Below are 20,661 nucleotides of genomic sequence, written 5' to 3' on the forward strand. Positions count from 1 at the left end.
GAAAGTCTCCACCAAAAAACTGCTAGAACTGGTATGTGAATTCAGGAAAGTCGCAGGATATAAAATCAACATTCAGAAATCGGTTGCATATCTATACACCAATAATGAAGTAGCAGAAAGAGAAAATAAGGAATTGATCCCATTTACAATTGCACCAAACACCATAAGATACCTAGGCATAAAAGTAACCAAAGAAGTAAAAGATCTGTACACTGAAAATTACAGAAAGCTTATGAAAAAAATTGAAGAAAGACAAATGGAAAAACATTCCATACTTATGGATTGGAAGAACAAATATTGTTAAAATGTCTGTACTACCCAGGGTGCCTGGGTGGCTCAGTTGGTTAAGCCTTGACTTCAGCTTGGGTCATGATCTTGTGGTTCGTGGATTCGAGTTCTGTGTTGGGCTTTGTGCTGACAGCTCAGAGCCTGGAGCCTGCTTTGGTCTCTCTATCTCCCTCTCTCTCTGCCCCTCCTTTGCTTGCACTTTGTCTCTCTCTCTCTTTCTCTCAAAAATAAACAGGAGAATTTTAAACTATATGAAGCTGTTACATGTAGGGCAATATGTCTTTACATAGGGATAAATTACTCTAAATGAATCCTTGATAGTTTTCCCTTCAAGTCAAGCTTTTTTCTTTCTTTTTCTTTTTCTTTTCTTTTTTTTAATGTTTGTTTTTGAGAGAGAGAGAGAGAGAGAGAGAGAGAGAGAGAGAGAGAGAGAGAGAGAGACACACTCAGTGTGAGTGGAGGAGGAGCAGAGAGAGAGGAAGACACACAGTCTGAAGCAGGCTCCAGGCTCTGAGCTGTCAGCACAGAGCCCAGTGTGGGGCTTGAATTCACAAACTGAGATCATGACCTGAGCTGAAATTGGACATGACTGAGCAACCCAGGCACCCTGCATTTGGCTTTTTAAATAAATTTCTTTGGGGGTGGTGCCTGAGTGGCTCAGTTGGTTGAGCATCTGACTCTTGATTTCAGCTCAGGTCATAATCATCTGGTTCGTGAGATGAGCCCTGAGTTGGGCTCTGACCTAACTATGTGGAGCTTGCTTGGGATTATTTCTCTCCCTCTCTGTGTACCCCTCCCTTACTGCTGGACATGCACTCTCTCAATATAAACATTAAAAAAGTATTTAAAAAAAAGACCCTCATAATATTACTGGTAAAATGTAAATTAGATGGCATTTTAACTGTTAAGTATAAATATTTTAAATGTACATATACAGGGCACCTGGCTGGGTCAGCCAGTAGAACATGCAATTCTTGATCTTGGGGTTGTGACTTTAAGCCCCACGTTGGGTGTGCAGCCTGCCTGAAAGGAAAGGAAAGGAAAGGGAAATGGAAAAATAAATGGAAGTGGAATGACCCATACACATACAGTGAAGCCAGCATTTCCATTTCTTATTCTAAGGAAGTGGTTACATGTGTAGGATCCACTGCAATATTTAGTGAAAAATTTGAACCAACCTAAATATTCATTATTTGGAGATTAATTTTGGATTTTAGATATATTACTGGAGTTGAGTGTTCTGAGTCTCAGGAAGTGTTATGATTCTAATAATAAATAGGTTGACTTTTTCACATGAACACAAAGTATATTTCAGGTATGTTTCTGCCACTTCACTATCTTTGAGAAGTTTTTTAAGGAGTGAACATTTTTGTAGAAGCAGCTGTCATATATTGGTACTAATAGCTAATGTTTTTGACCATTTGTATGTGGCACTTCCTGGACAAGCATTTCACATGTGTTACCTGACTTAATTGTTGTAACAGACCAGTGTGAGAGATAGTAATTAGTCCCCCCAAAAACTTGAGTACTAAAAAGCTAGTAAGTAGGGGGATATAGTGGAGAAAGTCAGAATATCCAGGTTCTGATTTCATCTATATTATTCACCTGATAATTTTGTAGATGCTTTATATATCTTATAAGATTAAAATAATGACACTTCAGATATTATTGTAAGATTACATGAAAAGATGAATTTGAAGCACAGAACTTATGGGGAGAAATTAAAACATTATTTGAATTTTGATTGGAACCTTAAAAGTGATAAAATTGGATTAAAGATATTATGGCCTATTCAAAGTCAGTAAGAATTTGTTTTTAAGAAATAGAATAGAAACCCGTAAATGATCTTTTTTAAGTTTTACTTTTATTTTATTTTAATTAGTTAAGGTACAGTGTTATGTTAGTTTCAAGTATACAATATAGTGATCACCAATTTTACACAACACCAGTGTTCATCATGAGAAGTGCATTTCTTGATCCCCATCACCTGTTTAACTCATCTACCCACCTACTTCTCTGGTAACCAGAAGTTTGTTCTCTGTAGTGAAGAGTCTGTTTCTTGGTTTGACTTTTAGTTTCTTTATTTGTTTCATTTCTTAAATTTCACATATGAATGAGATCATATGGTATTTGACTTTTTCTGACTGACTTATTTCACTTAGCATTATACTTTTGAGCTCCATCCATGTTGTTGCAAATGACCAAATGATAATGGTTTAGATTCTGTATTTTCCGTCACTAACCTACTAAAAAGGGATACATTAGAAAATTATTTAAAAGTTACATTTTGGGAAAACAAGATTTGAATGAATGAAAGGAAATGTATTGTTGGTATTTTATGTCAAATAAACACAAGGAAATCCTTAAATTGTGTTACCTAGCAACATTACTCTTTCATTCCCCACCCAAAACTATTTTGAAGTAAAATAGCTAGTAAAAGGTACATTTATGTTACCAAATTTGTTGTCATTGTCTGAATTCTTTTAAATCAGAAGGTTCAAAGTTCCCAATCACCTTTCCTTTTCCATCAATTGTCTTTAGAGCTTTCTAAAAGCAAGTTGGTGGTTAGAAAAAGCTCCTGCTTGTAAACATGCTATTTATTTTAAGATGTCTTTAAGGAAAAATTATGCATCTGTGCTCTAACTTATTTCTTTAAGACTCTTTGGAAGATGATAGATCTGAGCAACCATTTGGATAAATATATAGTGCTTTGCTAGATTTCAGGCAACTGCAAAGTAGTAAAGGAGTTTATGGTACAGTAAAAGAATCATGTCAAATATGAAATGAGTATAAAAGAGAAAGATGGTAGCACTTTGTAATAGTATTTACTTTCTCTTATTCACTGTAACACAGTTTTAAAATATGCTTATGTTTATTTTCAGTATCCAAAAGTATGCCTTTTGAGTGTAGGGAAATGAGAAATTATTTTCTATTTGAGAGGTATAGAACTGGATACAGAATAATGTTAGCAGTGTATTTTGATTACTGTCCTATGTCTGACCACTCAATTAAAAGAAAAAAGAGAGACATTATTTTATAAAATAGAGGTATACTAATAGCTAGCTAGTGTTTGGCCCTTTAAAAGTGAAGGTAATGCATTTGTTCACAGGAAAACATCAATAATTGGTGACGGAACAGTTCGTGTTTCTAGAGTTAGAAATAAATACTTTTTTATTCTCTTTTTCATACTAATTCTTTTTCAGATTAGCCTAGAAGTTCTAGCTCAGATTCAGTTAGCCTGGTAAGGTTGGGCAGGGCAATTCTCACAAATTGGAATGTCAAGGGGTTGAATATAAGACTAGCTAAAAGGGATAGATTATCAAAATAAGAAAGAAACATAAATCTGCAGCCTTTAGCATTCTCTCCCCATGTCCCCTTACCCTCTTACCCTAGCAACCATTAATCTACTTTCCTCTGTATGAATTTGACTATTCTAGATGTTTTGTATAAATGGAATCATAAAATATGTGGTCTTTTGTGTTTGGCTTCTTTCACTTAACATAATGTTTCAAGGTTCATCCATGTTTTAGCACTTAATAGTACTTCATTCCTTTTTATGGCTGAGTAATAATTCAGTTGTAGGGATATATCACATTTTGTTTATCCTTTCCTCAATTGGTGGACATTTGGGTTGTTTCCACTTTTTCACTGTTAGGAGTAATTACAAACATTTGTGTGGTTGTGTTTTCAATTTTGGGTATATATTTTTCCAGGAGTTGAATTTCTGGGTCATACAGTATTTCTGTGTTTAACTTTTTGAGGAGCTGCCAGACCCTTTCCAAAGAAGCTGTATCATTTATGTTCCACCACCAGTGTACAAAGACACTTCCCTGCATGCTTGTCAATGCTTGTTATTATCCGTCTTTCTGAGTACAGCCATTGTCGTGGATGGGAAGTGGTGTCTCGTCGTGGTTGTTTTGTTTTTCCCTTGGAGGCTCATCCAGTTTATTATTTATGGGAAGCAAGCATTTCTTTAATCTTTTCTTATGTTCATACCAGTCTGCTTTCAGTGTTAAGAGGGGATGGGCTGATGGTGGCGACGGGCAGATGGTGATTCTGAGGCATTTTGCAAAGTAGGCAAGTCATGTTAGGGGCAAACCTTACCCATCAAAAATTTGTCTCACATTAGCAGTCAGTATTTGGGTATCCCCTTGAATCATTGTTGTCCTTACTCATTAAGGCATTCATTGTGGTTGTGATATACATTTCCATGATGGCTAATGATGTTAAGCATCTTTGCATGTGTTTTTGGCCATTTGTGTATGTTGTTTGGAGAAATACCTATTCAAATCCTTTGCCTATTTTTAATTGAATCATATTTCATTTTATAGTTGAGTTCTAGGAGTTAAATATTCTGGATACTAAGCCATTATGAATTGTTTAATATGTAAATATTTTCAGTAATCTGTAGATTCTTATTTTCTCTATAGTATCCTTTGAGACAAAAAAGTTGAGTTTTGATGAAGTCTAATTTATCTTTCCCCTTGTGCTGTTGGTGTCATAAGTAAGAAATAATTGACTAGTGCAAGATCATGTTCTTTTTTAAGAGTTTTATAATTTTAGTTTTGCATTTAGGCTTTTGGTTCATTCTGGGTTAATTTTTGTATATGGTAGGATATAGAGATTCCACCTCATTCTTTTGCACATATTTTTATCCCAATTGAGTTGTCTTAATACCCATGTTGAAAATTATTTGACCGTTAGTGTAAGAGCTTATTTCTGGACTCTTAATTCTGTTGCATTCATCTCTGTATCTGTTATCCCAATACCTTTTGATTACTGTAACTTTGTAGTAGGTTTAGAAATTTGAAAGCATCTGGTCTTTTTATTCTTTTTTTCTTTTTTTAAAGTGACGTGTAATTGACCTGTAACATATTAGTTTGAAGTATATAACATAATGGTTCAGTATTAGTATATATTGTGAAATGATTATCACAGTAGGTCCAGTTAACATTCATTACTATATGCATAATTGCAAACATTGTTTTCTTTTAGTGAGAACTTTTGAGATCTACTTTTTTTTTTTTTAATGTTTATTCATTTTTGAGAGATAGAGTGTTAGCAGGGGAGGGGCAGAGAGAGAGGAAGACACAGAATCTGAAGCAGACTCCTGGCTTTGAGCTGTCAGCATGGAGCCCGACGTGGGGCTGGAACTGTGAGATCATGACCTGAGCTTAAGTTGGGGGCTTAATCATTGAGCTGCGCGGGCGCCTTGAGTTCTACACTTATAGCAATTTTCAAATGTACAATACAGTATTATTAGCTATAGCCGCCATGCTGTACATTATATCTCCATAGTATATTTATTTTACCACTGGAAAATTTTATCTTTTGATGTTCTTTTTTAGGATTGTTTGATTATTGTGTTTCTTGTATTTTCCTATGGATTTTAGGATCAGTTTTATTTTTAAGTTTTTTTTACTGTTTGTTTATTTTTGAGAGAGAGAGAGTGGGAGTGGGGAGGGGCAGAAAGAGAGAGGGAGACACAGAATTCAGAGCAGGCTCCAGACTCTGAGCTGTGAGCACAGAGCCCGGTGGCAGGGCTTGAACTCATGAACCATGAGATCATGACCTGAGTTGAAGTTAGACGCTCAGTTGACCGCCACCCAGACACTCCTAGGATCAGTTTGTTAATTTCTGCAAAAAGCCACCTACGGTTTTGATAGAGGTTGCCTTGAATCTTTAGATATATTTGAGAGAGTATTTCTATCTTAAAAAAAATTTTTTTTTACTGTTTGTTTATTTTAGAGACAGAGAGACAACAAGAGAGGGGCAGAGAGGGAGGGAGACACAGAATCTGAAACAGGCTCCAGGCTCTGAGTTGTCAGCACAGAACCCGATGCAGGGCTCAAACCCACGAACCGTGAGATCATGACCTGAGCCAGTCAGACACTTAACCTACTGTGTCACCCAGGTGCCCCAGAGTATTTCTTTCTTAACAGTATTACTTCTTCTTGTTTATAACCAAGGAGTATCTTTCAGTTTGTGTAGGTCTTTATAATTCCTCTTAGCAATATTTCATGGTTTTTAGTGTACAAAATTTACATTTCTTTTATTCACAAATATTTTATTCTTTTTTATGCTACTATAAGTGGCATTGTTTTCTTATTTTTATTTGTGGGTTATTCATTGCTAGTGGATGGAAATACAGTTTATTTGTATATTCATATTGTATTCTGCAACCTAATTGAACCTATTTTTTAGTTTCTACAGATTTATTTGTGTGTGTGTGTGTGTGTGTGTGTGTGTGCATGCATTCCTTAGGACTTTTTTTTCTTAATATACAAGATCATGTCATTTGTGATTAGAGGTGTAGTGCTTCTTCTTTTTTTTTTTTTATAATATGTATGGCTTTTATTTCTTTTTCATGCCTAATTTTTTTGGCTAGCATTTCCAGTACAGTGTTGAGTAATAGGAGTGAAAGGGATATCCTTGTCTTGTTTATGTGTTTAGAGATAAAGTTTTCAGTCTTTTACCAATCAGTATGAAGTTAGCTGTGGATTTTTCATAGATGCCCTTCATCAGATTGAGGAAATTATCTTCTGTTCCTAATTTTTGGGCGTGTTTATCATGAAACACTGTTGGATTTTGTCAAGCATCTTTTCTGTGTCTTTTGAGACTAATATATGTGGGTTTTTACCTGTATATTGATATGGTGTATTGCAGTGATTGAGTTTTGTTCTTTAAACTGCTCTTGCATTCTGGGATAAATCCCACTTGGTCATGGTGTATAGTTCTTTTTATATTTTGCCATATTCAATTTTATAGTATTTTGTTGAGGATTTTTGTGTCTGTATTAATATGAAGTATTGATCTAGAGTTTTCTTGTAATATTGCTGTCTGATTTTGTAATGAGGGTAATAATTGGCCTCATAGAGTGTGTCGGAAAGTGTTCTCTATTTTTTGGAAATGTTGATAGGATTCACCTATGAAGCCATTTGGTTCTGGGCTTTTCTTTCAGGTCAGCCTTATTACTAAAACAGTCATTTTACTTCTTACAGATCTCAGATTTTCTTCTTGGAGTCAGTTTTAGTACTTTATGTCTTTCTAGATATTTTTCCATTTCTTATGGGTTGTGTAATTTGCTAGCATACAATTCTGTACGGTTGGTAGTCATGTCTTTTTTTTGTTTTCCAGTCCAGATTAGTAATTTGAATATTCTCTTTTTGTCTTGGACAGTCTGGCCAAAGGTTTGTCAATTTTGTTGATCTTTTCAAAGAATCAGTTTTGGTTTCATTGATGTTTTTATGTTTTTTTTCTTCTCTACTTCAAATATCTGTACACTAATTTTTGTTTCTTTTCTTCTGCATGCTTTAGCATTAGTTTGCTTTTGCTTTTTGTTTTCTAGTTTCTTAAGGTGGAACATTACATTAAAGACTTTTAGATCTTTTATGTAGGCATTTAAAGCTATAAATTTTCCTTTTAGCACTACTTTAGCTGAATGCCATTAATGTTGTTTTCATTTATATGTCAGAGTATTTTTTTTCCCCGTGGATATGAGTTAATCTAGAATCCTTTCATTTCAGCCTGATGGACTTCCTCCAATATGTTTTATTGGGCAGATCCAGTAGGAATGAATTCCCAATTTTTGTGTACTTGGGGATATCTTAATTTCTCCTTAAGTTTTGGTAGATCTTGAAATTTTGGTTGTCAGCCTTTTTCTTTGAGCTCTTTGACTATATCATCTCAGTACTTTCTGGCCACCATTTTTTTTTTTTGATGTTCATTTATTTATTTTGAGAGAGAGCACGAGGGCGGGGAGAGAAAGAGAGAAAGTGAGAGAGAACCTGTGAGAGACAGAGAGAGAGAGGGAGGGAGGGAGGGAGCAGGGAGAGAGAGAGAGAATCCTAAGCAGGCTCTTCTGTATAGGGCTTCTTCTCATAAACCATGAGATCATGACCTGAGCCTAAATCAAGATCTGGGTGGTTAACTGACTGAGCCACCTAGGTGCCACTGGCCACCATGTTTTCTAATGAAAAAATCAGATATTTTTCTTATTGGGGCTTCCTTATTAAGTGATGTGTTGCTTTTCTTTTGGTGCTTTCAAGATTCTTTGTCTTTTGACAGTTTTGTTATGATGTGTCTAGTTATGGATCTCTTGGAGTTTATTTCACTTGGAATTTATTGAATTTCTTGAATGTGCACACAAATGTTTTTAGTGAAATTCAAGAAGGTTTTAGCTGTTATTTCTTGAAATAATAGTAATTTGTTTTTTTCTCTTCTCTGGGTCTCCTATTATACATATATCAGTATGTTTGATGGTTAGCCACAAGTCTTTGAGGCTCTGTTCATTTTTTTTCTTCCTCAGACTGGATAATCACCTAACCTGTTTTTGACTTTGCTGATTTATTATTTTGATAATTTAGATGGGTTTTTGTTTGTTTGTTTCTGTCCCTTTTTTTTCATTTGTTTTGTTTGTTACCTTCCACATCATATTTGTCTTTTTCTGACTGGCTTATTTCACTTAGCATTATATTGCTTAGATCCACCCATGTTGTTCCAAATGACAAGATTTCATTCTTTTTTATGGCTGAATGATATTCCATTGTGTGTGTGTGTGTGTGTGTGTGTGTGTGTGTGTGTGTGTGTGTACCTTCTTATCCATTCATCTATTGATGGACACTTGGGTTTCTTCCATAGTTTGGCTATTGTAAATAGTATTGCCATAAACATAGAGGTGTATGTATCCCTTTGAATTAATGTTTTTAGGTAAATACTCAGTGGTGTGATAACTGGATCATAGAGTAGTTCTATTTTTTAATTTTTTGAGCAACTTCTGTACTGCCTTCTGCAGTGGCTGCATCAATTTGCGTTCCCATCAACAGTGCACAGTGTTCCTTTATCTCCACATCCTTGTCAACACTTACGGTTTCCTAAGTTTCTATTTGAGCCATTAAGAGGTGATATTGCATTGTTTTGATTTGCATTTCCCTGATGATGAGTGATGTTGAGCATCTTTTCATGTATTTAAGGGCTATCTGTATGTCTTTGGAGAAATACCTGCTCATATCTTTTGCCCATTTTTCAATTGGGTTATGTGTGTTTTTTTGGTGTTGAGTAGTGTAACTTCTTTTTACATTTTGGACACTAATCATTTATTGAATATGCCATTTGCAAATATTTTCTTCCATTCAGTAGGTTGTCTTTTAGTTTTGTTGATTGCTTTGCTGTTAAGTTTTTTATTTTGATGTAGTCCAAATAATTTATTTTTGCTTTAGTTTCCCTTGCCTCAGGAGACACATCTAGAAAGATGTTACTGTGACCAATGTCAGAGACATTACATCAAGGAATTTTATAGTTTCAGGAATCATACTTAGATTCTGAATCCATTTTAAGTTTGTTTTTGTGTATGGTGTAAGAAAGTGGTCCAGTTTCATTCTTTTGAAAATAGCTGATTTTCCCAACACCATTTGTTGAAAAGACTTTATCCTATTGCATATTTTTTTCTATTCATCAAAGATTAATTGACCATATAATTCTGAGTTTATTTTGGGCCTTTCTATTCTGTTTCATTGATGTGGGTATGCGCACACGCTAGTACCATACTGTTTTGGTCACTACAGCTTTGTAATATAACTTGAAGTTTGGAATTGTGATACCTCCAGTTTTTTTTTTTTTTTTCCCAAGATTCCTTTGGCTCTTCAGGGTCTTTTGTGGTTCCATACAAATTTTAGGACTGTTCTAGTTCTGTGAAAAATACTGTTGGTATTGATAGGGAATGCATGAAATATGTAGATTGCCTTGAGTAGTATAGATATTTTAATGATATTTATTTTTCCAGCCTATCCTGGAATGTCTGTTTCTTTGTGTTATCTTCAGTCTCTTTTCTTGGTGTTTTATGGTTTTTCAGAGTATAGGTCTTTAACCTCATTGGTTACACTTATTCCTACGTATCTTATTGTTCTTGGTGCAGTGTAAATGGAATTGCTTTCTTAATTTTTCTGCTACTTTATTACTAGTTTGTGGAAATGCAGTGGATTTCTGTATACTGATTGTCTATTCTGTGACCTTACTGGATTCATATATCAATTCCAGTAGTGTTTGGTGAGGTCTCTAGGGTGTCCTATATATAGTATCATGTTTTCGGCAAGTAGTGAAAGTTTTACTTCTTCCTTACCAATTTGGATGTCTTATTTTCTTTTTTGTTGTCTGATTGCTGTGGCTAGGACTTCTAGTATAGTGTTGAATAAAAGTGGTGAGTGTGGACATCTTTGTCTTGTTCCTGACCTTAAAGGGCGAAAGCTCTCAGTTTTCCCCCATAGAGTATGAGCTTAGCTGTGGGTTTTTCATATAAGACCCTTATTATGTTTAGGTATGTTTCCTCTAAATTTACTTTGTTGGGTTTTTTTCCCACATGAATGGATGCTGTACTTTGTCAAATGCTGTTTTTGTGTCTATTGAAATGATCATACAGTTTTTCTCCTTTCTCTTCTTGATATGGTGTATCATGTTGACTGATTTACAAATAGTGAACCACTCTTGCATCCCAGGAATAAATCCTACTTGATCGTGATGAATGATTTTTTTTAATGCACTGTGGATTTGCTGTACTTTTTTTTTTTTTTAGCTCTTTAGACATGGTTTTCTTTATTATTTTGATCATACTTAAATAGTTGGTAGCATCTGTTAAGTTTAATGTTTGTGCTTCTTCAGGGAGAGTTTCTATTTATTTTGTCCTTTATATGGCACATACTTTTTTGTGTGTATGTGTCTTGCAATTTTTGTTGATATCTCGATATTTTAAATAATGTAACAACTCTGGAAACCAATTTGTTCTTTCTTCCCAGGGGTGGTTACTTCTGTTTGTTGTTGTAGTGTGTTTCTGTAATGACTTTACTGAACTAACTCTCTGCAGTATGTTTTTTCTTCTACATGACCAGAACTTTGCTTGTTTATCTTTATGATCTGCTAATGATTGAATAGAGACTTAATATAAGCCTGGGTCATAAAGTCTTCTAGTCTTTGCCAAAGGGCTCTATGTGTATATTGGGGATACTATCAGTAGTAACCAGACAGTTTACATTTCTGTTTTAGTCTTCACATCCTTCTTGTGTAGAGGGTGAAGGTCAGCCAAAGATGAAAACTTAGGTCTTTTTCTCATCTTCCCAGAGCATGCTTGCAACGTTATGCATGCATATGGCCTTGTGTATTCCCATTAAATTGTCAGAGATTTTCAAAGTTCTCTGTGGATAGTTCATTCCCTAGCTTTTCTTTTTAAGGTTTTTGTTTTGTGTGTGTGTGTGTGTGTGTGTGTGTGTGTATTTTTTATTTTATTTTTTATTGGTTAGTTTGTTGTTTGCCTCATCAGTGATTACTGCCTCAGGCTGCTGTGTTATTAAACAGTTTCCACACATTGTTTTCCACAGATGTTCCCAGGGAAGAGGCTGTTGAACTGTGTGGGCTCTGAGTTAAGTCAAATAAAGACAATCTTTGCAAGTGCAGTTGTCCAGGGAAAAGCTAGATAAGTCAAATGATGATAATTCTCTTAAATTGAGGGTTTGAAAAGCCTCTCATCCTGTCCCGACTCCTCCAGTGAGTGACAGGGTATTGGTTCTCAACTGTGATTGTGGGCTATTGGTTTTCAAGGCTGTTATGGAAATGAGGAGAGAGGGATGGGAACAGGGTAAGTTTGAAATGCCACTAAGCTCACTATTCTTATTAAGATCTATCCATTATTCTTGAACAAGTGTCCTTGGTTGGTACAATCCTTTGGTTAATTTCTAGATTCCTAAACATGTTAATTTTTACTATTTTTGGTTTCGTTTTCGTTGCTTTTATGGAGAAGATTTTTGAATTGCTTTCTTCCACCAGCTCACTGACATTACTTACTTCTAACCTGCTTTTAACTTTTTAATTTCTATACTTTTTCTTTTAATTTTTATTTCTTATTGAAATATAGTTGATGTGCAATATTATACTAGTTTCCGGTGTTCAGCATAATGCTTTGATAATTATATGCATTATAAAATGCTCACCGTGATCAGTATAATTACCGTCTGTCACTGTACAGTTATTACAGTGTTACTGAATAGATTCCCAATACTGTACTTTTCATTCTAGTGACTTATTTATTTTATGACTGGAAGTATATACCTCTTAATTCTTAATATACCCCTTAACCTGTTTTGTCCATTGCTCCCACTTCCCTGCCCTTTGTCAACCCCCAGTTCTCTGTACTTGAGAGTCTATTTGTCATTTTTTTTTTTTTGTTCTTTTGGTAGTTTGTTTATTTAAACTAGAAGTTCTTATTAACATTTTTCCATTTCATGAAAAAAATTTTAATGAATATTTTTAGTGGCTACCTATTTAATTGTATGAATGTAACTTTATTTAGTGACATTTATTTATTTACTGTGTAGTGGGTGATAGACAAGATAGTGAGAAGTTCAGAATGAAAGAAAAATAGTGCTAGTATGTCATTTGAATGAGCCTGGGATATATCTTGTTTGCATTGGGAAAACCTGGAAGTATTTTAAGCAGATCAATGATACAGCTAAATTATTCTGGTAGTGATATTTGGAGGATGAATAAAAAGGCAAGGATTGTGTGAGGGATAGTAGATAAGACACTAATAAAATTCAGGCAAGAGACCACAAGGTATGAAACTAAATGATGGGGGAGCCAGTAGGGGATGGAGAGAAAGAAATGTTTTGCAGTATTCAGGAAGGTAATCTTGGCAAGGGAATGAATGATTTGTCGGGATAGGTAGTGGGATGGTGGAGAGAACTCAAAGGAGAGGGAAATGAATCTGAAATGATTGTCAGCCTTCAGAGATAGGTGATACTACCAACCTCTCTTTGAAGGCTGAAATTCATTTCAAACTCATTCAAAAGCTAGAGAAAATGAAGGGAGGTGGATTCCCTTGGTGGTGGGGCAAGTTGAGTGTGAGATACCTGTGGAAGATATAATTGGACAGGTAGTGTATAAGCCTGATACTCAGGAGAGGGTGTGGAATAGCAGCTATGGATTTGAGAGGTATTTTTGTATGTAGATAGAGTTCAGTTGCGGTATTTAATGAAGGTGGAAGAGGACATATTCCTGATAGACTTCAACATTTAAAGGGAGGGTACAGAGGAAGAGAAGTTCATAATGGAGATGGAAAAAGAGGAAAAAAGAAAAGGGAATGCTCACTTCCTTTTCTGAGTGCATCAAAGTTTTAGTCAGTGTTGCTAACATCTTCCCAATAACTTTTCTTATATTTTTCCTTTAGCATTCAGTGTCCTGTTTAGCCCTAAATTTTAATATAACAGCCATTCACCTGTCTTGGGAAGTGGCATGGAATAAGACATAAAGTTTTTACCTTACACTTAGACCAACTTGGTTTTGTCTTGGTTTTCTTGAGTCTTTTTAGTTTAGTTTTTATTTTTTATAAATGAAATGAAGAGGTAAATGAAGCTAATTGAGCCTCTCCTTTAAAGTTTCTGTGAGAATTCAGAACACTGAAAGAAAAATGTTTAGCTCAATCCTTAGAAAACAGTGGGTGCTCAGCAAATACTACCTTTAAAAATTTTTTTTAAATGTTTATTTTTGAGAGAGAGTCAGAGTGTGAGTGGGGGGAGGGCAGAGAGGGAGACGCAGAATCCGAGGTAGGCTCCAGGCTCTGTGCTGTTTGCACAGAGCCCAACACGGCGCTTGAACCCACAAACTGTGAGATCATGACCTGAGCCGAAGTTGGACGCTTAACTGACTGAGCCACCCAGGCGCCCCTACTACTACCTTTTTACTCCCCAGTCCTCACAGCTGTATTGGAATTTTTTCCCTCTTTGCTATATGTTGTGAGGAAAGCAGCTTGTACCAATTTACATGAATACATGAATGGTGTTTAACTCCTTACACTAGGTGTTGAAGTGCTTGGAAATTTTAGGTATTGTGATGAAGTTAAGGAGGATAAAGTTAGTCAATATAAGGAGAGCTAGTTTAGGGCAGTATGCATATGAGTGGACTAAATCTTCTTAATTCTTGGTATCTTTTACTGTTTACCTGTTCTGAGACTTTGATAATCGACCTCAGCCTCTGTGTAGCTTTCAAATAATTCTTGAAAAATATTATTCTTTTTTCAGTTTGATTTAAAATGTCCACAGGGTTATTTTATGCTGTGGCCTACTACCTGACGTGTGCCTAGTCTAGTGTTGGAGGACACACAAAAGCTGTTTTGGAGCCATTTAGTAGTTTACTGTGACTGAGGAAAGTTACTTTTCTTCTTCCAGGCTTAGTTTTCTTATAAAATGGAGTTAATACACTTATTTCAAAAACATATTTGTGGACAGTGAGTAAGACTGCATATATGTAACCATAAAAGTGTTGTTCATGCAAATGTAAAATATTAAACATAAGTGGTTATAACTTTATCCCTTATTTTATACTCACAGTTAGCTTATATTATAATATTTAAAAAACAAAACCAACTTTGCTTTTAAATTAGGCATTGTATATTCTTATAAACTAGATTCCCTTTTTTCACTCTGTCTCATTTTCTCTGTGTTCATTGTGGAATTCTTGAAGGCAGGAGAATACTTTTTATTGTATTTTACTTTAAAGAGTTGAATGAGACTTGGGAATAATCACTTTGAGACCATGGTCATTTACTAGTACTTCTTCTAGTGTTTTGTCTTTTCCTTTTTATTTCTGGGAGTTGTTATCTTGCTATCAGTTGTAACCATAATCACATGTCAGGAGCTTTTCTGCAGTTGCTTTGAAATATCAGTTTGATAAGGAGATAAGCTACATTATCTTAGAATGATTTTGCTTGTTTTGAAATTTTAGTAGGTTTTTAGTGTGGTTTCCAGCAGGGCTTTTGTGTTTTGTATTTACATCCTTTTGTAGTGAAGGAATAATGAATAATATATGTTTGAAAGAGAAAAACAAACATCTTAAGCATTTGTACAAGAGAAGGGTCCCTAGATTTATTTTGATGAGTTTAATCACTCAAAACAGTTATCATTAGGGAAATTAAGTTGCCTGCCTGCTACATTGTTAAATACAGAATGAGCTTGCCATTTTATTTTATTACTGGTTCATGATATAAAAATGAAAATCAATTTTAATAATTGTTTTCTGGGAGTCAATATTTCTAGTTGAAATAACTTCTTATGATTAATGTGGGGTCACTCAACTATATTTATAAAAGCATTAGGAAATGGTCATTTTGGGGTTTTATTTACATTGCTTTAAATTCCTTCATAAATGTATTATAAGTGCTTCCAGAGATTCTTAACTTTTAATCTTGGGGAGAATATATTCATATGTGCAGCAGGCTTCTGTGGACACAGATGGTCAGAAGTTTAGGTATTAAAATATTCTGGTATCATGGCATTTCCTAGAGTTTTGGAGCTCCATTCTCCTCCCTCCCTTGACTTTAGAAGACATAATGGAATGAAAATGAATGGAAATTGTCTTGAATCTATATAATTGGTTAATTAAAAATTTTTAAAACAAATTTTTTTAAGGCAGAGAGAGAGGGGAGAAAGAATCCCAGGCACTGTCAGCGCAGAGCCTGATGTGGGATTCAGACTAATGAACCTTGAGATCATGGCCTGAGCGGAAATCAGGAGTCAGATGCTTAACTTACAGAGTTACCCAGGCACCCCAATTACTTAATTTAAAAAATAGGTTTATTGAGGCATAACTGATATATAGCAAATTGCATGTATATGTATTTAAAAAATTTTTAAAAATCTTTATTTTTGAGAGAGAGATAGAGTCTGAGCAGCGGAGGAACAGGGAGAGAGGGAGACAGAATCTGAAGACAGGCTCCAGGTTCTGAGCTGTCAGCTTAGAGCCTGACACGGGGCTGGAACCCACAAACCATGAGTTCATGACCTGAGCTGAAGCCAGACACTTAACCAACTGAGCCACCCACGTGCCCTGCAAATTGCAGATACCTTAAGTGTACAATTTTTATTTCTTGTGGTCAGTATATAGTCGGATTTTGCTTTTTTATAAAATCCAGTCTAATAGTCTTTGCCATTTTGGCCATTTTTATTTATTGTGATTATTGATATAGCTAGATTAGCATCTGTTATCTATTCTTTATTTATGCCTGTTGATCACTGTTTCACTTTTCCTGTCTTTGAACCAGTCAAGTATTTTTTTGTGATTTTATATTCCCTCCATTATGGCTATTACCAGTACCTTTTCTGTTTCATTTTAGTAGTTGCTTTATTTATAGCGTCCATCTTTAACATATTGAAGTCTGCCTTCAAGTGTAAATACACTACTTCTTAACTAAGAATGCTAGAATAGAGGACTTTGATTTTTCTCTTTCCCACCTTTATATTTTTCTTTTCATGCATTTTATTTTTACATATGTTATAAACTCCACAGTGCATTGTTACTATGTTTGAACGTTATCATAAGTTTGGAATAATAAACAAGCTTAGGCATTTACCTTGTTGTCACTATTTTCAGATCCATATTTCTGTCTGATGATATTCTTTCTGCCTGACTTTCTTTAGCATTTCTACTAGTGTATGAACCTACTGCTGATGAATTCTTTCAGCTTTTGTATGTCAGAAAATGTTTTTATTTTGCCTTTGTTTTTGAAAGATATTTTTACTGGATATAGAATTCACCTGGACAGTTTTTTTCCCATTGCTTTAAAGATATATATTGTTTTATTTGCATTATTTCTGATGAAAAATATGTCCCTTGGATTTTAGTTACTATGTACCATTTTTTTTTCTTCTAGCTGCTTTATAGTATTTTTTTTTCTCACTGTTTTTAGCAATTATATGCCTTGATGATTTTTTTTTTCATGTTTCTTGTTTTTGGAGTTTGTTGAGCTTCATGCATATATAGATTTGTGATTTGCATCAGCTTGAAATTTTTCAGCCATTATTTCTCCAAATATTTTTCTGCCCCTCCTCCTTGGAATTTTCAGTTACTCTTATGTTAGGCCACTTGAAACTGATGTCTCACAGTTCACTATAATGTGCTTTTCAATTTTTTGGATTATCTTTTTTCTGTGTTTATTTTGGGTAGTTTCCAGTGCTATGGCTTAATTTTACCTAGTTTTTTTTTTTTAATTTTTTTAATGTTTTATTTATTCTTAATACAGAGAGAGACAGATCACGAGAGGAGGTGGGGCAGAGAGAGAAGGAGACACAAAACCAGAAGCAGGCTCCAGGCCCTGAGCTAGCTGTCAGCACAGAGCCTGATGCAGGGCTTGAACCCACGAACGTGAGATCTGACCTGAGCCGAAGTCGGAGGCTTAACTGACTGAGCCATCCAGGCGCCCCTAATTTTACCTAGTTTACACCATATACCTTGTAATTTTTAACTATAGAAGTTTGATTTGAATGTTTCTTTTTTTATATCCCCCATCCTCAACTTCTTGGATATATGGGATACAGTTAGAGTAACTATTTTAATGCCCCTTTCTGTTCATTCCAGCACCTGTTAAAATCTAGTTTAAATTTTATTTAATGATTCTTCATTATGAATTAGGTTTTCCTGCTTAGCATGCCTAGTAATCATCAGTTATATATCAGACACTATGAATTTTACCTTGTTGGGTCCTGGATATTTTGTATACCTAAAAATTTTCTTGAGCTCTTTTCCTGTCCTGGGATTCAGCTATTTACTTGGAAACTGTCTGATTCTTATGTATCTTGTTTTTATGATCTGTTGCGTGGCTGTGAAATAGTGTCAGTTTAGGGTTAACTACTCTATGACACATAGTTTTTAAAGTCTAGTTTGTGGGAATAGGCACTCTTTTTGCCTCTGTGAGTGCCTGGGACGTTTAGCTTTATTTTTTTCTAGCACACTTCTCCTTTTATATGGGGATTAGCTTTCATTATTAATGCTAAAATTTATTACCTCTTGGTCAGAGATCATAGTTTGTCCTATGCTACTCTTAGTACTTTTTCTATTTAGTTTGTGTCCTTATTTAGTTTTTGTAAATATCTCATTTTTGCATGAAGAGATTTAATCTCTGTTGGATTTAGGGTTTTATTTGTAAAGTGCTAATTGTGTCTGAGTTATTAGTCTTGTCTTTGTTAAATAGGAAATGGTTGTATAAAATATACCATGCGATTAGTGGTTTTTTTTCCTCCTTAGAAATTTGTTGGTCTTTGCTTTTTATATTTTGAAACTCTTAATGCAAATTTGGAATTAAAGCTTCCTTGTACAGCCTTTTATCAAAATACAGTGATCCTCTTTAATTGTACTTGTTCTTGCCTTACTGTTTACTTTGATTCTTACCAAGGAATCAACATTGGTATTTTGGTTAGTGTGTAAATGTTATATTTTGTTTCATTCCTTTAATCATTTTGGGTTAATTATTTTTTTCTTAGTAAATACCTTGTAGCTTAAATTTTGTGGTTGTTTTAAAATATAGCGTGATTATAACTGTTTGTCTCTTAATTAACATTTATTTCATTAACTTTTTAAAATTAATGCCATGTATTTCTATCCTTTCATTCGTCTTTTTGGAGTGCTTTTGTATACTCATTTCTGTTAGTATAAGTTTTTCTATATTTTTCTCTTCTAATGGTTAAAAGTTTTGCATTCTGTTATTACTTATAGTGGTAACTGAGAACATTTCAGTAGTACACTAATATTAAAGTTCATCAGTATTTCTGTTATCCTATTATGAAAATAAGATCTTAAACTAGTCTAGTAAGCATTTCTGTTACATAATATTAGTAGTATACTAATATTAAAGTTCATCAGTATTTCTGTTATCCTATTACGAAAATAAGATCTTAACTAGTCTATTGAGCATTTCTGTTACATCTATGACATTAATGTCTGTTTTTTACTTTTCCTAATTGGTAACCTTTTGCATTAGTAGTTTTTTATTTTTTTTAACATTCAGTATTCATTTAGATTTACCCATACATTTTGCAGTGTCTTTGTTCGTTTTTGCTTTTTGCTTCTCACCTCTCCAGTGTGAGTTTATTTCTCTTTCAGAATATCTCTCTTGTATTTCTTTGAGTTTGAGTGAGGGTTTTTGAGTGTTAAACTGTAAGAATGTTAGAAAATGCCTTTCATGTTGTTAATAGTTTTCTTTCTTTCTTTTTTTAAATTGTGTTCATTTATTTTGAGGGAGAGGGCATGGGAGGGACAGAGAGAGAAGGGGAGGGAACCCCAAGCAGGCCCCACATTGTCAACATGGAGCCCAATGCAAGGCTCGAATTCATGACCTGTGCTGAGATCAACACTTGGGTGCTTAACTGACTGAGCCCCAGGCTCCCCTGTGTTCATATTACTCAAAGTACTTTAGCTGAATATAGAACTTTAGATTGGCAATTATTTTCCCTTAGTTCTTTCAGTATAAAGTTGCATTGTCTTCTGGCTTCTGTTGGGTTACTGAGAAGTGTACTGTTAGTTTTGATATTCCTATGTAGGTAACTTTTGTTGTTTTTAGTATTTTCACTTGTTTTTGGTATTAGGATGTGTCCATGTGTAGATTTGTGTTTATCCTGTTTGGGATTCTATATGTCATTTTTTTGTCTTAAGATTTACTTAATATATTTCACCAATTTTAAATTGTTCCCAGATATTATTTTTTAAAATATTGTTTACATTTTCTCTTTCTTTCTCGAACTTGTCAGGTAGTTTGTTATCCTTATCTTTATATTTTCCATCTTGTTATTCTCTGTGTTACATTCTGAAGAATAGCTTCAGTTCTGTCTTGTTATTCCTTTCAGTTTCCTCCCTTTGTCCTTTTTTCTCTTCCTCCCTTTTCTCAATTTCTTTCTTTCTCATATACTCCCTACTTTTTTTTTTTTACAGCCTAATGGTGTACTATTTATAATTTATCCAGCCTGTTCGTGTATGTATTTTCAAAGTTTATGTATTTTTGAAAGAGAGTGTGAGCATGAGTGGGAGAGGGGCAGAGAGAGCATGAGAGACCATCCCAAGCAGGCACCACACCGTCAGTGCAGAGTGTGAGGTGAGGCTCAGTCTCATGATGTGAGATCATGACCTGAACTGGAATCAAGAGTTGGACTCTTAACTGCCTGAGCCACCCAGGCACCACCTGTTTGTGTGTTTTTAATCTCTCCCTCTTTCCTCTTTATTTTTTATTTCTTACCTTGTTTTCCTCCACCATGTAAATTTTGTGAATTGGTGATCAAAACTATTTTGTAAAAGAGTTTTTATTTGCTGACTGGTTCATTACAAATAAATAAACAGAGAAAAACAACACACACACAAACACACACACATACACACAACAAGGAAATTAGCCTAATTTTGATCCAGTATCTTTTATTAGTAAGTATGTAATTTCCAGGTTTTCCTAACGTGCTGTATGACAAGGAAATTAAGAGAAACTGTCTTGGGTCCTAAATAAGTTCATAAAATCTTGAGTTGATTCATGTTTGCTTTTGTTTTTATTATTTTGTTTTGCTTTGTTATTGCCCTCTC

General features: G+C 34.6%; 1 protein-coding gene and 1 non-coding gene across 5 annotated transcripts in view; one reads left to right on the top strand and one right to left on the bottom strand.

Moving 5' to 3' along the window:
* The window catches only part of RALGAPA1 (Ral GTPase activating protein catalytic alpha subunit 1), a 262,207-nt gene that overhangs the window by 14,701 nt on the left and 226,845 nt on the right, over positions 1-20,661 (top strand). The gene's annotated exons all lie outside the window — the stretch shown is intronic.
* Positions 4,329-4,472, bottom strand: LOC115303059. The gene has a single exon (XR_003913785.1). It is a non-coding gene; the product is annotated as a U12 minor spliceosomal RNA (small nuclear RNA).

Source organism: Suricata suricatta, chromosome 9 (genome assembly GCF_006229205.1).
Source record: "Suricata suricatta isolate VVHF042 chromosome 9, meerkat_22Aug2017_6uvM2_HiC, whole genome shotgun sequence".
Classification (NCBI taxonomy): domain Eukaryota; kingdom Metazoa; phylum Chordata; class Mammalia; order Carnivora; family Herpestidae; genus Suricata; species Suricata suricatta.